A 13,839-nucleotide genomic window follows, 5' to 3' on the forward strand; every position below is an offset into this window, starting at 1 on the left:
CCATCAGTGCCCCTTCACTCTCCTCCTAGTCCCTGCCAGCTGCTGCCAGCTGCTTTCATTCACTCAGCCACTGTTTGCTAAGCACCTCCCGTCCCGCGCCAGGCTACCTTAGTCAGGAAACCAACGCTCACACACAACTATGAAGGATGAGCAGGGCCTGGAGGACAAGGGCCGGGCACAGGGGGGACACTCAGCATGCAAGCAGAGCATGGGGGGGCCAGGGGAGGTGTTCCTGAGGAGGTGGCCTCTGATTGACAGGCAGGCTGGCAGGGTGACAGGGCAATGGGGGAACAGAGCCGTGAAAAGGCCCCACAGAGGAGGATGGCTCGGCCCTTCTGAGGGGAGGGGGAAAGAAGGGCTGTGTGGCTGGCGTGCCAGGAGGGCAGGGAGGCCGGTCTAGCTAAGGCTGGCGATCACTCAGGGCCTCACAGACGAAGTGAGGGACATGGGTGTTTATCCGAAAAGCAGCAGAGAGCACGGGAGGGTTATGAAGACAATGCGCAGACTCAGAGACGCGTCTGAGAAAGAACTCCCCTGGCCGCTGCGGAGGACCGACCGACTGGGGATGATTTCAGCAGGACTCAGAGCCAGGGTTCCAGCATCGGGGGAGGGAGGTCACCTCCGGCAGCCTTGGAGGCTGGGTCTGGGAAGTAGATGCCGGCCCCATCCCTGGGAAGATCCAGGCACGAGGGCCTTACATGGAGTTGGTGCTTCTCCTGCGCCCGCCTGGTGCCCTCACCGAGTAAAACGTCAGGGCAGGGTTAGAAGGTGTCCACGGCCCCTTCCTGCTCTGACCTCCCCTGGCCCCCGCCTCCCAGCACTCGTCTGGTGTTAGTGATTCCCCGCTATGACACACACACATATCTGGGAGCAGAAGTGGCACCGGGCACAGGTTGGTCAGAGGCCGACTGACTCAAATAGCCACATTCCTGGGCCTGACCCCTCCACCCAAGCCCCTCAGCCTCCTGACCTCAGCTCTCGTGACCAGCAGCCCAGCCTGTGGCTCAGCGGCCCTGCTCTAGGAGCTCTGCGGTTACAGGGCATGGACTAGATACGTCACTACTCACACCCTTTTCTTTTTAAACAACTAAGACTGGACATCGGCCAGCCCTTTGAAGTTCACAAAGTGCCTCATGTAATAATCTCATTTAACTGACCAGCGAGAGGAGGGCAGACAGGACTGACACGTGTTGAGCACTTACAATGGATTCCTGCACTGGCCCTCTGAGGGAAGCGCTAACTCCTGCCGACCAAAAGAACAAGCTGGTGAGGGGACAGAGGCTGGTGGCAAGGAAATGGGCAGAGCACGGAAGGGGAGGCCAGGCCTAGTGAGAGGGACTGAAACTCTGAGCAGCCCAGGAGAAATCGGACTCGCAGTTGGAGGGGAGGAAGAGAGAAAAGGGGAGCAGCAGGGCTGAGTGACCTCTGAACCTCCCCAAGGGCAGAGGAGGCACAGAAGAACCCCACAACTAAGCCAGGTCAGTCAGTCCTGCCCAGGAGAAGCTGGCTCCCAAGTACAAGCTTCACTTCAAAGCGTCCATGTCCTTTGACCTTGTAATTCCAACCTCATAGGAAAACGTACCGGGCTGTTCAAAGCTGTGTTATTTATAATAATGAGATCAATTTTTATAGTAATGAAATTATTTATAATAATGAAAAATAACAGAAATGACGCGGTGCCCAATAATAGAGGAATGGTTAAATTAGGGCACCCCCAGAAAATGGAGTATCTAGCGATTACACCCATGTTATCATTGAATATTTAGTAACTTGTTAAGTGAAAAATAGCAGAATACAAACTGTACAGCATGATGCCCATAAAAATGACCAGAGAAAGAATGGAAGTTTCCATGTGTGAATAGGGCAGTCGGTGACTTATTGTTTTTCTGTCACTGCACTTCTTAAAATTTCTGTACTAGAAACATGTATTATCTTCGCCTCACTTGACCTACCAGAGATGTGTGCATTGCTGGATCCTTCCTCCTTTACACCTCTCCCTGATTTGGCTCCCAGGTTCCCCACAGACCTCACTGGCTGCTCCTTACTCATCGCTTTTGGTGGTGCCAGGGAGCAATTTTCTTGCCAGCTTCTTAGGGTCCCTTTCACTCTAGACCACCCCCTGCGTGACCTGCCGGCCCCTGGCTTTCCACACCTCGCTATGCTGAGGCCTCCCTTATTTATGTCTCCGTCCCAGCTTCTCTGATGTCACATGGGTGCCCAATGGCATCACGAGCCAACACAGCGAGCACAGAGCCCTCGACCTCCCCCCACAACGTCTTTCCCATCTCAGGAAACGGCAACTCCAACTTTCTAGTTGGTCGGGCCACGTTAGCATCAGCAAATCCTGTTGGCTCTGCCCTTAACAAATATCCAGAATGGAATCCCTTCTCTCCACTTCCACTGCTATGACCCCGGTCCAAGCCAGCGTCCTCTCCTGCCTGGGTTGTTGCAGCAGCCTCCTAACTGGCTTCGGTGCTTGGGGCTTCATCCCACCACTCTGCACCCATCAGTCAGAGGGACCTACTTCAGTCACATTCTGTCCCCACTGTGATCAGTTCCCTCCGGGAGCTTCCTGGCATCTCTCCACGGCCTGGAGGCCTCCCTGAACTGCCCCTGCCTCCGGCTCCCTTCCCGGTACGCTGTGAGCCAGGCGCAAGGCCTCCTTGCTGCTGTGCACACTCATACTTGCCTCAGGGCCTCTGTAGCTCTGCCCTCCAGCTGAAACTGTCCTTCCCCACGTACCTATTTGCTGGTTCCTGCCTCGCCTCCTCAGGGCTTTGCTTAAACGGGAGTCATCCTGCCCACAGGATTTAAAATCACCCGGCCCACCGTGGGCTCCTTCCATTTCCCTGCTCTGCTCCAGGTTTCTCCACAGCTCTTAGCATTATCTGGAGTAGTATGTGTGTACGTATGTGTGCACGAGTACACGTGTATGAGTCTACACACACACAACACGTATTTTTAAACTCGTTTGTTCACTTCTTGTGTCTCTCCAAAAGAATATAAACCTCACAAGACAGAGATTTATGTTAGATTCATACTGATCCTCAAATCTGAGAGGAGTGCCTGGCAAACAGTAATTGCTCAATAAAGATTTGCTGATTAAATGAATAACTTTTTATAATTGGAAAAAAGACTTCCATTCATGGCCCAGCCTGAAGCAGCCGCATAGAGGTCATTTGTCCCCGGGCTTCAGTTTCCCAGGGGCATCCGAGTCTGCTCTCCAGACCACTGCAGTCAAAAGAGGAGCTCGTCAGGATTCCTGTGAATTGGCAGAAACGCAGTGCAGGGGGCACCGCGTCCAGAAGGCGTTGGCTGTGGTCCGGCCGGTTCTGCTAATCTGCAGGTGACCTTGGGGAGGTGGCACATTTGTCTTGGCTTCATTTTCCCCAAGGGGAGAGAGTGTGGGGTGTATCTATCCCCCTTTCACTCTAGAATCCTCTCACTGAGCGGACCCCAAGAGTGGTACTCAATGGAAGGAAGCCTAGGTCACTCATAAACCTCAGCTCTTCTCAGGTCAGGGGTGACGAGGCAGTGACAAATCTCAGGGGCCTCTAAAGTGTTTACACTCCAGTCAGGGAGGAAGATAAGACTGGCACCTACAACGACCAGGGGGGAGGAGGAGGGCAGCGGGCTCCCGAGGAGGAAAGGGCCTCTGCTGGAGGCCTCAGGGAAGGGTCAAGGCTGAGGAGGGCTGGCTCACTCAGAAATGATCTGAAACGTGAAATCTGCTCATTAGAGCGAACAGAGTTGAGAGAAGAAAACAAAATCAAGGAGCGGGCAGATTACTGTTTTTATACAGACTGAGGAGTATGGTGTTCTAGGCAGGGAAATGCAGACCCTAGGCCCGGGAGAGGGGAGTGGAGAGAGACACAAGCAGACCGGGGTGGCAGGGACCAGAAAAGGCTGGGGAAGCAGGTCACAGCAAACCCACGCAGACAACCTCCTCCTCAAATTCGGCTTGAATCCAGCAGTCCAGAGCGCTGTGTGTGCCGGGCATTACTGCAAGCGCCTTACGTGTGTGCCTCCCTTAGGCATCCCCGTGAGGACTGTGAAGCAGGTACTATTATCATCTCCACTTACAGAGGGGAAAAGCAGAGCAGGGAACAGTGAAGTCATTTCCATGGCCACCTGAGCCAGGATGCAGAGCCAGGAGCCGGCTGCCTTCAGGGCAGAGGTTCTCAACCACTTCTCTGCCTCCCGCTTCTGTTCCTGAACCCCTCTAATGCTAACCAGTCTCCTGGATCCTGGCCAGTGGACCCTTCCTCCAACTCCCCTCCATTCCTAGTCCTGTCCTGCCTGACCCCTCATCACCATCTCAGCCTGCACTATCTTTGGGGACAAAGCCATCATCTCCAGGTGCAAGCTCTCAGCTTCCGGACCCCTCCTCTTCCTCGGTTTATCACTCCCTCTCAATGAGTGGCTCCGAAAATCCCCAATAACCAACATGAAATGGAAGTGTTGGAACGGCAACACTTTAAATCTGAGAAGCGTGTCTTCTATCTTCTCTCCTAAGTCAGGAAGAGGCCAAAGTGTCATGAGACGCTTCCCTTTGAGAGCCATCTGTTTGCTAAGCCTTGGATACGGCAATCCAACAGATTCCGGCGACTGCCCAGGCCCTGCTGAAACCCAGATGCGGGCATCCCTCCCGGCTATGTGGGGGTGAGAAGCCAGGGGGTACAGGGGACAGAGCATCACTGCGGGACTCTATGACAAGTATGCTCCCAGCTCTGTCACTCCGAGGCTGTGCAGCTCTGGGCAACCTTCTAACCTCTCTGTGGCTCAGTTTCCCCATCTCTAAGATGGGACTAATATCCACGTGCCTTCCCTAATGGAGGCAGCGAAGCTCAGACGAGAAACTAAATGTGAAAAGCCTCTGTAGTACACAACTTATACCCCAAAATGTTAATGATGGATATCTCTTAGGGGTAATTTTAATTTCTTAATGCTTATCTGATTTTTCAAAATTTTCTATAATGAACCTGTGCTGTGTTCAGTAAGAAAAAAAAGTTTTAAAAACATGATACAGACATGAGACATTATTTACGAAGCAGCAAGAGGAGGCAGAAAAAGCTGAAGAAGTCCATCTCAAGATGCAACATGCTGGTACATCCATGTCATGGAATTCTCTGCGGACCTTCAGGAGCCAGGGTGACACAGGTGACGCCTGGCAGGACGGCTGGGATACAGAGCAAGTGGTCGGACCGCACAACTGCCTCACGTCCACTGGTTTAAGGCAACACAAGGTAGCACACACTTGCTCCACAACATGAACAATTGTGAAGGGAAAACAGCCTGGATGGGAGGGTGGGAAGGAGCAGTGTGACAGTGGGGAGAGGAACAGCTGTGACAGGTCTGTAGTTTGTAGCAGTCTTTTGTGATGAAGCCGAGTAGAAGGGCCAGGAGTCTCCTCCACACACTTGGTTTCTCCCTCACAGAAGCTCTGGCTCTCACTTGAGTGAAACCAGCTCAGGAACTAAGGGCGAACATTAACACCGGAGGAAGCAGAAAGCTCACCTGGTATTGGATCTCAAAGACATTTTCAGTACCCGCTTTCTGTTCTGCCTTTCCTTTTCAAGTGCACCCCTATCTGGTTGCTCTCTAAGGTCCCAGATAAGGGCCTAGTTAACAAATATTTGAAAAGTATGGAGTCCCCCAAAGAGAGAAGGGAGAACCAGAGGTGAAGAAGTGAAAGGACAAATAAAACAAGAGTATTCAAATCTCAGGGAGCCCAGCACAGATTTTTTAAACATTAAAGCAACTTGGAGAGTCAGAAAATTGGCCCATGCCCTCACCTTCCTATTCTCGTATCACTGACAGAAATTTCTGGATTTTATGCCTCTGTGACAGTCTGCAAGAGCTCTCATTGAGAAAGCTGGTCAAAAAACTACACTTTCACTCCGCAGGCCTCAGAGCCTGTCGGGAGCGGTGTACAGGATGAGATGGGGAAATGCAGGGCTTTGCGTGACTTAGTGATGACACTGGAGAATTCACTCAGAAAGCAGAAGGCCTGACATGTCTGGTCATGTCAGGCTCCCAGTATGGATTTCAGTTCCACCTGGAAGGAGGGAGAAGGGGCTCCCCCGAAAGAATCAAGTAAAGCCTGCCACTGTTCCCCACATGTCACACCCAGTGGTGATGGGCAATCTGTCACACTGCTTTCCCTCTGAGGTCCTCTCTCTCCAAGGGCCCCCTCTGCCCCTGCCCGCCTGGCTGCCAGTGCCCTGGGGATTCTCTCCAAGACGTACCGTGGGAGGAGGCCACGAACCAGGGGCAGAAGACTCCCCACAAGTCCCCTCGGCATAGCTGGCTCCTTGCCAGGCCACTTTGGCCCTGGCCCTGAATTTGGCCCCATTCCCTGGAGGCCTGCGAGGATAAATAACACAGGGAGAAGCAGCTGCAACTTGGGAAGATTGACTCCTGGAGTCTCAGCTCTACAGCAACAGCACAACATGGCCTTGACAAACCATATCCTGACTGAGCAGGAGCCGCTGTCGTCCTCACATCGCCCCGGGAGGGACACATGACACTACTCACCAAGGGCTCGGGTGCTATGTGCCTTGGGAGAGCTGCTAACTGGGAACGCGCCGGCTGCTGGGCTGCCCGAGCACGGGCCGCCGGAGCCGTCCTGGAGTACTCAGCGTCGCCGCCACGGCCCTCCTTTCCGGCTGCCTCCTGGAGAACCTCCACCCAAATCCCGGGGCGTCCAGAACACGCAGGCAGTGTCTCCCCACCCACAGCAACCTGATTGGCAAGGCTCTGTACACCTTTCCCCCATTAAAGCTTCCTGTCTCCCTCCCTGCCCCCGGGAACCCAGCAGGCCGAGGCAGTGCCTCCCTCCATCCACCTGGACTGGCCTTGGGACTCATGGCCCAATTTGGGGGTTCTGAGCACTGACCCTGCCACGGGCCCAGGCCAGGTACGTGCGGCTTGCACCTCCCTGACAGGGCAGGCTGGCGCTGGAACAGCACCAGCAGCTCACCTTTGTAACACCTGCACGAAAGCATTTATTCCAAAGGTGGCTGAGCAGTACCCAAGAGCCCGCCTACCAGCTTGCCTGAGCTACCGGGCCTTCCTGGGGAAAAGCCTGCCACAGGTAGGAGAGGGACCTGGGCGACAGTCCCTTCTCTTCCCCTTCACCTCCCATCCTAAAAAGCTGGTGTTCTGAGGGGTTCTGATGACGAGGACCTGGTGCCTTGTGGCACCGTCACGATGACCAGCCACCTCAGAGGAGGCAGCTGGCAGAAGGGCAAGGAAGGGACTTTGGCCCAAACAGAACTGGGTTTGAATACTAGCTTTGCTACTGACTAGCTGAGTGGCCTTGGGCCAATTGCTTCACCTCTCTCAGCGTCTATTTCCTTATATGTACAATGGCTCAGCCCAGAGAGATGCCATAACCTGTCTACAGGCATGGGGACAGACGGTTGTAGAGCTTGGTCCCAAATCCCGTTTCCTGGATTTTTTTGACTACATCAAGATGTCTCTCAGTAGCAGGTAGAACTGACAGAGAAACAGTCTCTTTTCCAAAATGGCTACCAGCTATTCCCAAAAGTCAGTGAAAGGTTGCGTCCAAAGTTCTCTGTTAGAAAACAGACAGACAGACAAACAACAACAAAAACCCAAAGTTCTCTGCCTTAAAACAAAAGCAGCTTCACAGACACTGACCTAACCAGGTGATTCAAGTTGCATCACCTAGCGGGCCCGTGGCACCATCATGCCTCCTGATGTGAAGCAAAAACAATCACTCATCACCTACGTGGGCCCCCACCAAAAATGTTAGCCCAAATCTAATCACAAGGAAGCAAACAAATTGGAATGTGGACAATCTATGACACAACATCAAGCAAATGTAACAAACTGTTAGCAACTGGTGAATCTTAGTGAAGGAAATACAGAAGTTCATTGTAGTATTCTTTCAACTTTTCTGTAGCTTTGACCTTTTGATTGTATAAAAAAACAGAGAAAGAGCTGTTGTGCCCTCAGCTCACCCCATGGCTGTGAGCCAACTCAGTTGCACCATGTCTGATTCTCTCCCCAGTGTAGTGAATAGGAAAATCCAAGCTTCTCTGCTTGTCGTTCAAGGCTTAGCACAATAGGGATCTCACAGGTTTTCTAAGCTCATCTTCCACAAAACTCTACAACCTGAACCACCTCTGTCAGCCAAAGTTGTTCATACTTTGCTTCCAAACAGCCATTGATCGGAAAGCCATTTGCTCAGCCAGCAACGTCCGTGGAGCACCCTCCATGGGTCAGGGGCCAAGCTGGGTCCCGGAGACACTGTGATGGATGAAACACAGCTGCCGCCCTGTGGAGCTTACCTGACGGGATACCCTACAGCACTGGCTTTCGTCGAGCCCTGCCTCGTGACATCTCTTCACTAGTATTTCCCTGCGAGACTACCTTCCCAACATTTCTTGGGAAATTCATCTATTTTACTAAATCCCAAAGTCTGAGAAATTGGGAAAAAGTATTATAATGCTATGGTAAGAATTAAAGTACAACAACCAACCGGAGATGCTACTGGTTTGAAGTAATCCACTGACTTCAAGTCAAAGCAAGAGCAAGAAACTCACATGCTGAGTAGAAGGTTAAGGCTGACATTTTTGGGAACCGGGACCGAAATCCATAGGAGAGAAATGGCCACAATTTAATCAAGTCTTGCTTGTAGCGGTTACCGTGTTGTAAGCGTATGTTCACAGCCCTGTCATTCTTACAAATACGTATTAATACATTTTTATATGTAGTATACAAAAAATCCTACAAGTGGTATTCTAAGAAATATGTTTGGAAACAAGTCCTTAAATTGGCAATTTTGAAAGGTGATTCTATATGGTACTGTTAACTTTGTTAGGAGATATACGTGTTAGGTTATTCAAATAGCCAATAATGTGCTGTGGCAGCGTCTAGCATTTGACTATTTGCTACAGGAGAAATACAGTAAATAAATAAATAAATAAATAAATAAATAAATAAATAAATAAATAAAATTGTGAAATTTTAGCAAACAAAATCAGAAACTGATCTAAAATCTGAATTAAAAACAGTATTGATTAGTAAAAGCAAAAGCCAAAACTGGGGCAAGTGAAGTGTTTTCACCACTAAAAAAGGAAATAAGCTTATGTGAAATAACATATCTCTATGTCCAACTTGAAAATACTTTTGGACACATACTTTATTCAACCAACATCAATCAAAAAGAAAGAATTTTTTCTATATCTGGAATATATGTCATGAAACAAAGATCATCAGAAAGGGCAATTAATGCTTTGTGTTGTATTTTAAAATTTCATTTTAGACCCATAGAAATATGACAAATTGATTTTTTACAAAAGTGAATGGCAGTTCAATAAAGAGAACAAATGGTTATGAAGCAACTGAAACAACTCAATTGCAAAAATTTTAAAAAAGAAACTTAACTATGCTTTACACCTTTTATAAAATTAACTAAAAATGGATAAATCTAAATGTAAAATAAAAAGATAAACTTTTACAAGAAAACAGGGGAAAAATCTTTGTGACCTTGGATTAGTCAAAAAGTTCTTAGATGTGACATCAAAAGCAGGAGTCATTAAAAAAATTTTTTATAAACTGGACTTCATCAAAATTAAGAACTTTTGCTCTTCAAAAGACATTGTTAAAAGAATGAAAATACAAGCCACTTACTAGGAGAAAATATTTGCAAATCACATATTTGACAAAGGACTTGTATCCAAAATGTATAAAGAACTCCCTTATTTCAGCAATAAGAAAACAAACATCACAATTAAGAAATGGGCAAAAGATTTTAACAGATACTTCACCAAAGAAGATATACAGATGACAAATAAGCACATGAAAAAAATGCTCAACATCCTTAGTCATTAAGGAAAAGCAAACTAAAACCACAATGAGATACCACTACATACCTATTAGAATGGCCAAAACAAAACAAAACAAAACAAAAACTGACAATACCAGTGCTAACAAGCCTTATGGAGAAATTGGAACTCTCAAACACTGCTGGTAGGAATGCAAAATGGCACAGCCACTTTGGAACACAGTTTGGCAATTAAACATAATCTTGTCATACATCCAGCAATCCCATTCCTAGGTATTTACCTAAGTGAAATGAAAACCTTTGTTCAAACCAGCATATGAATGCTTATTCAAAATTGCCCCAAACCAGAAACAACCTAAATGTGCCTCAACTGAAGAATGGACAAACAAATTGTAGTATATCCTTACAATGGAATACTATTCAGGGGTGGCTGGTTAGCTCAGTCGGTTAGAGCGCAGTGCTAATAACGCCAAGGTTGCCAGTTCGATCCCCACATGGGCCACTGTGAGCTGTGCCCTCCTTAAAAAACAATAATAATAAATGGAATGCCATTCAACAATAAAAAGGAACAAACTACTGATACACGCAGCAACAACAGATACACTTCAATATATTATGCTAAATGAAAGACTCAAAAGGCTATACACACTTTATGATTCCATTTATATGGCATTCTGGAAAATGCAAAGCTATAGGAACAGAGACTAGGTCAGGAGTGAATGATACGGTGAGGTCTGACTACAGAGGAGTAGCATAAGCAGGTATTATTTTTAGGGGATGAGGGCAGTTTTCTGTCTGAATGATGGCGGTAGTTAATGACTACGAATTTGCCAGAACTCAGAACTACACACCAGAAAGGGTGAATTTTAGTGTCTAGAAATTTTAAAATAAAGATTCTAAATGACACTTTAAGAATAACTTCTAAATATTAAATATTTGTGGTATTATCCTTAAAACATTAAATGATTTTATTTGGCATTCATTTTGTGTTAATGTTCTCTTCCTTTACCATTTTCTACCATCAAATATCTGTATCAGGTGGAGATCATTTTTACATGTTAATAAACTATGCAATCTTGCCACAATATATTGTTCCTATTAATAATATTATAATAATAAACTATGCATTTACTATTCTATCTTTTTTTTTCTTTTACAGAAAAACCTCTGAAACTTTTATCACAGAAAAATAACTCGCAGTTCATTATGGTCTCTCAATCTTATTTAAAAACTCATAAATGAAAGATACAGAATAACTTACGATTTTGGGAATTCCCGGGAAATTCTATTCCATTTTCCCAAATCCTGAAAGTTAGTAACTGTCGGGAATTTGGAAGCTCCAGTTCTGACACTTTTCCAGGCAGCCTTTGTTATGACACCCATGGCAACGTTCCACCCACCTCCAGTCAAAGCCCCATTCAATTAAAAAATCATTTATGGGCACCCAGGATCTAGAGCTGGTGCTGCCAATGGCATCTGACATGGAGCTGGGTGGGGTGGGAGTGGGAGACGGTAGTCCAGGTGGTGGGAGAAGGAGGGGGCAGCGGCGAACCCCTATAAGTGGCGCTGAAGCAAGACCCGAAACCTAAATCCCAGGAGGGTGCCCAAGTGCTGTGCTTTCATGGGCCTCTTCCTTATAAAGCGTGTACAGGTTGCCATAAAGGACAAATAAGTGAAATACTCTACATTACAGGGGTTGAAATAAAAACTGGGATGAATGGGTTCCAGAAAGCAGAGTACTCAAGTAAATACATGGACACCAATCTGCAGAAACAGCGAGAACTTCAAAAAGCCAATCAGAGCAACCAAAAAGCCGATATGGGGGCCGGCCCGGTGGCTCAGGCAGTTGGAGCTCCGTGCTCCTAACTCCGAAGGCTGCCGGTTCCATTCCCACATGGGCCAGGGGGCTCTCAACCACAAGGTTGCCAGTTCGACTCCCACAAGGGATGGTGGGTTGCGCCCCCTGCAACTAGAAAACGGCAACTGGAGCTGAGCTGCGCCCTCCACAACTAAGTCTGAAAGGACAACAACTTGAAGCTGAACGGCACCCTCCACAACTAAGATTGAAAGGACAACAACTTGACTTGGGAAAAAAAGGCGTGGAAGTACACACTGTTCCCCAATAAAGTCCTGTTCCCCTTCCCCAATAAAATCTTAAAAAAAAAAAAAAAAAAAAAAAAAAGCCAATATGGGGCCGGTCAGGCGGCTCAGGTGGAACAAGGTGCTCCTAAGCCTGGGGGTCCCCGGTTCCATTTCCACATGGGCCCGTGAGCTGCGCCCTCTACAGCTAAGATTGTGAACAACGGTTCTCACTGGAGCTGGGCTGCTGTGAGCAGCCAACCTGCGACAGACTGCCCCAGCAGGGGGGAGCGCAAGGCTCATAATACCAGCATGAGCCAGGGAGCTGTGTCCTACAACTAGACTGAGAAACAACGGCTGGAACCGGAGTGGAGAGGAGGAAGAAAAAGGGGGGGGGGGGGAAGCCAATATGCTGAGGGGAAGATGAGAGGGGCAGCCCCAGGAAAGAAGACATCTGGTCTGTAACAGAGAAATGTTGACGTGAAAACAAAAAGGAACAGAGAACACCCAGATACGGAGACGGAGGCAGTACCAGTGAGACACCACAGCCTCCTTGCTAGAAAAGAGCCTGAGTAGCTCCTCCTATTGAAAACGGGGAAACATTCATCAGTGTTCAAGAGTTGATGTTCAAGATTCCTGAAGAACTATAACCATGGCTTGTTGATGACTGGGGTTTAAGTACCTGGCGGAAACAGTGCTTACGTCTTCCTGCCAAGAAGAATGTGGGCTCCACTCGGGAGGATGAGCAAATTACAAGCCATCTCGAGGAAACACAGGTCACGAGGAGTGTGCTGTTAATGCAGCTGTGGCGGGGAGAAAGGAACAGGGCGGTGTGACGCGGGGCACGCAGCTGCCCACACACGTGAGACCACAGTGAGCTGCGCCCCCGGTCACCCTGACGCACCGTCCCCTGTGTACAGAGCGCACATCTACGGAGACAATCTGTACGAACGGGAGCGGTGTTGGCCTACCCACCCCTGGATGAGAAGGGCCTCACTTTGTTACTGAATTATCCTCACGGTTCCCTAAAACACCTGGCAGAGAATTCCATGGCTGTGTCTAGTGCCGGCGATGACGACGGGGCCTGTCCTGAGCCCCACCGGAAGGCTGTGTGAGGCGCTTGCTTACTCTTGTGCTTGGGTCTCTGTAAACATGCTGTTCTTGGTCCTGCTCCTGTACAAACGCCATCCTTTGAAAATGCTAGTGTATAACAGAATTGATGTTTGTTTTGTTTGACTTTAAACAGAGAAAATAAAAGGGGTTACAGCTCCTTTTTCCATTTCCAAGTTGCTCCCAGTGTATTTTCAATGATGGACGATGGAGAGGCATACTGCAGAGCGTTGACAAAGCTGCTTTTGAACGCTGCTGGCTCTATTGCTTTGACTACACGCTTTTATAGTACGCGTTCATGCTATGACAAGATGCTCTGATTCCTAGTGCCAAAGGTTCAATTCAGTGTATATAACTGAACACACAGCCATTCGTGCTTTTTTTTATTTTAATGATGCTTAAAGTAGAGGGCCCAGGATCCTTTCCAAGCCAAGTCATTCACGTGTTTCCTTCAGCGTTTTATCTCTACGCAGATTGTTGAAGAGTGGTGGCTTGTTTCATGGTTTTTGTATTTGTGTCTAATGCACATTTTAACACGATAGATGGAATGCACTGTGTAGCTACAGTTTTCTGGAAAAGTCAATCTTTTAGGAATTGTTTTTCAGATCTCCCATATATTTTTTCTTTAAATTAAAAAAAAAAATCACTTATGGGATTGATTTGGGAACTATTTGCAACAGCACTGACCTAACTGTTACAGGGGAAGATGCCAAAAACGGAGGAAGGCAGAGGCTGCCCTTGAAGAGGGTGAGTGTACAAACAGCTGTGTGATGCAGGCCACACAGACGTGGACACTTCCGAGGAAGGACTATTTCTAACTCAGGAGAATTAGA

At 48.1% G+C, this 13,839-nt stretch overlaps 1 protein-coding gene and 1 pseudogene across 1 annotated transcript in view; one reads left to right on the forward strand and one right to left on the reverse strand.

The window, feature by feature from the left end:
- Nucleotides 1-13,839, reverse strand: part of PPARD (peroxisome proliferator activated receptor delta) — a 75,324-nt gene that overhangs the window by 23,677 nt on the left and 37,808 nt on the right. The gene's annotated exons all lie outside the window — the stretch shown is intronic.
- On the forward strand, nt 12,320-13,434 carry LOC109450903 (mortality factor 4-like protein 1 pseudogene; annotated as a pseudogene).

The sequence above is a fragment of the Rhinolophus sinicus genome, chromosome 2 (assembly GCF_057876585.1).
Source record: "Rhinolophus sinicus isolate RSI-liver-muscle chromosome 2, RSI-T2T, whole genome shotgun sequence".
Classification (NCBI taxonomy): domain Eukaryota; kingdom Metazoa; phylum Chordata; class Mammalia; order Chiroptera; family Rhinolophidae; genus Rhinolophus; species Rhinolophus sinicus.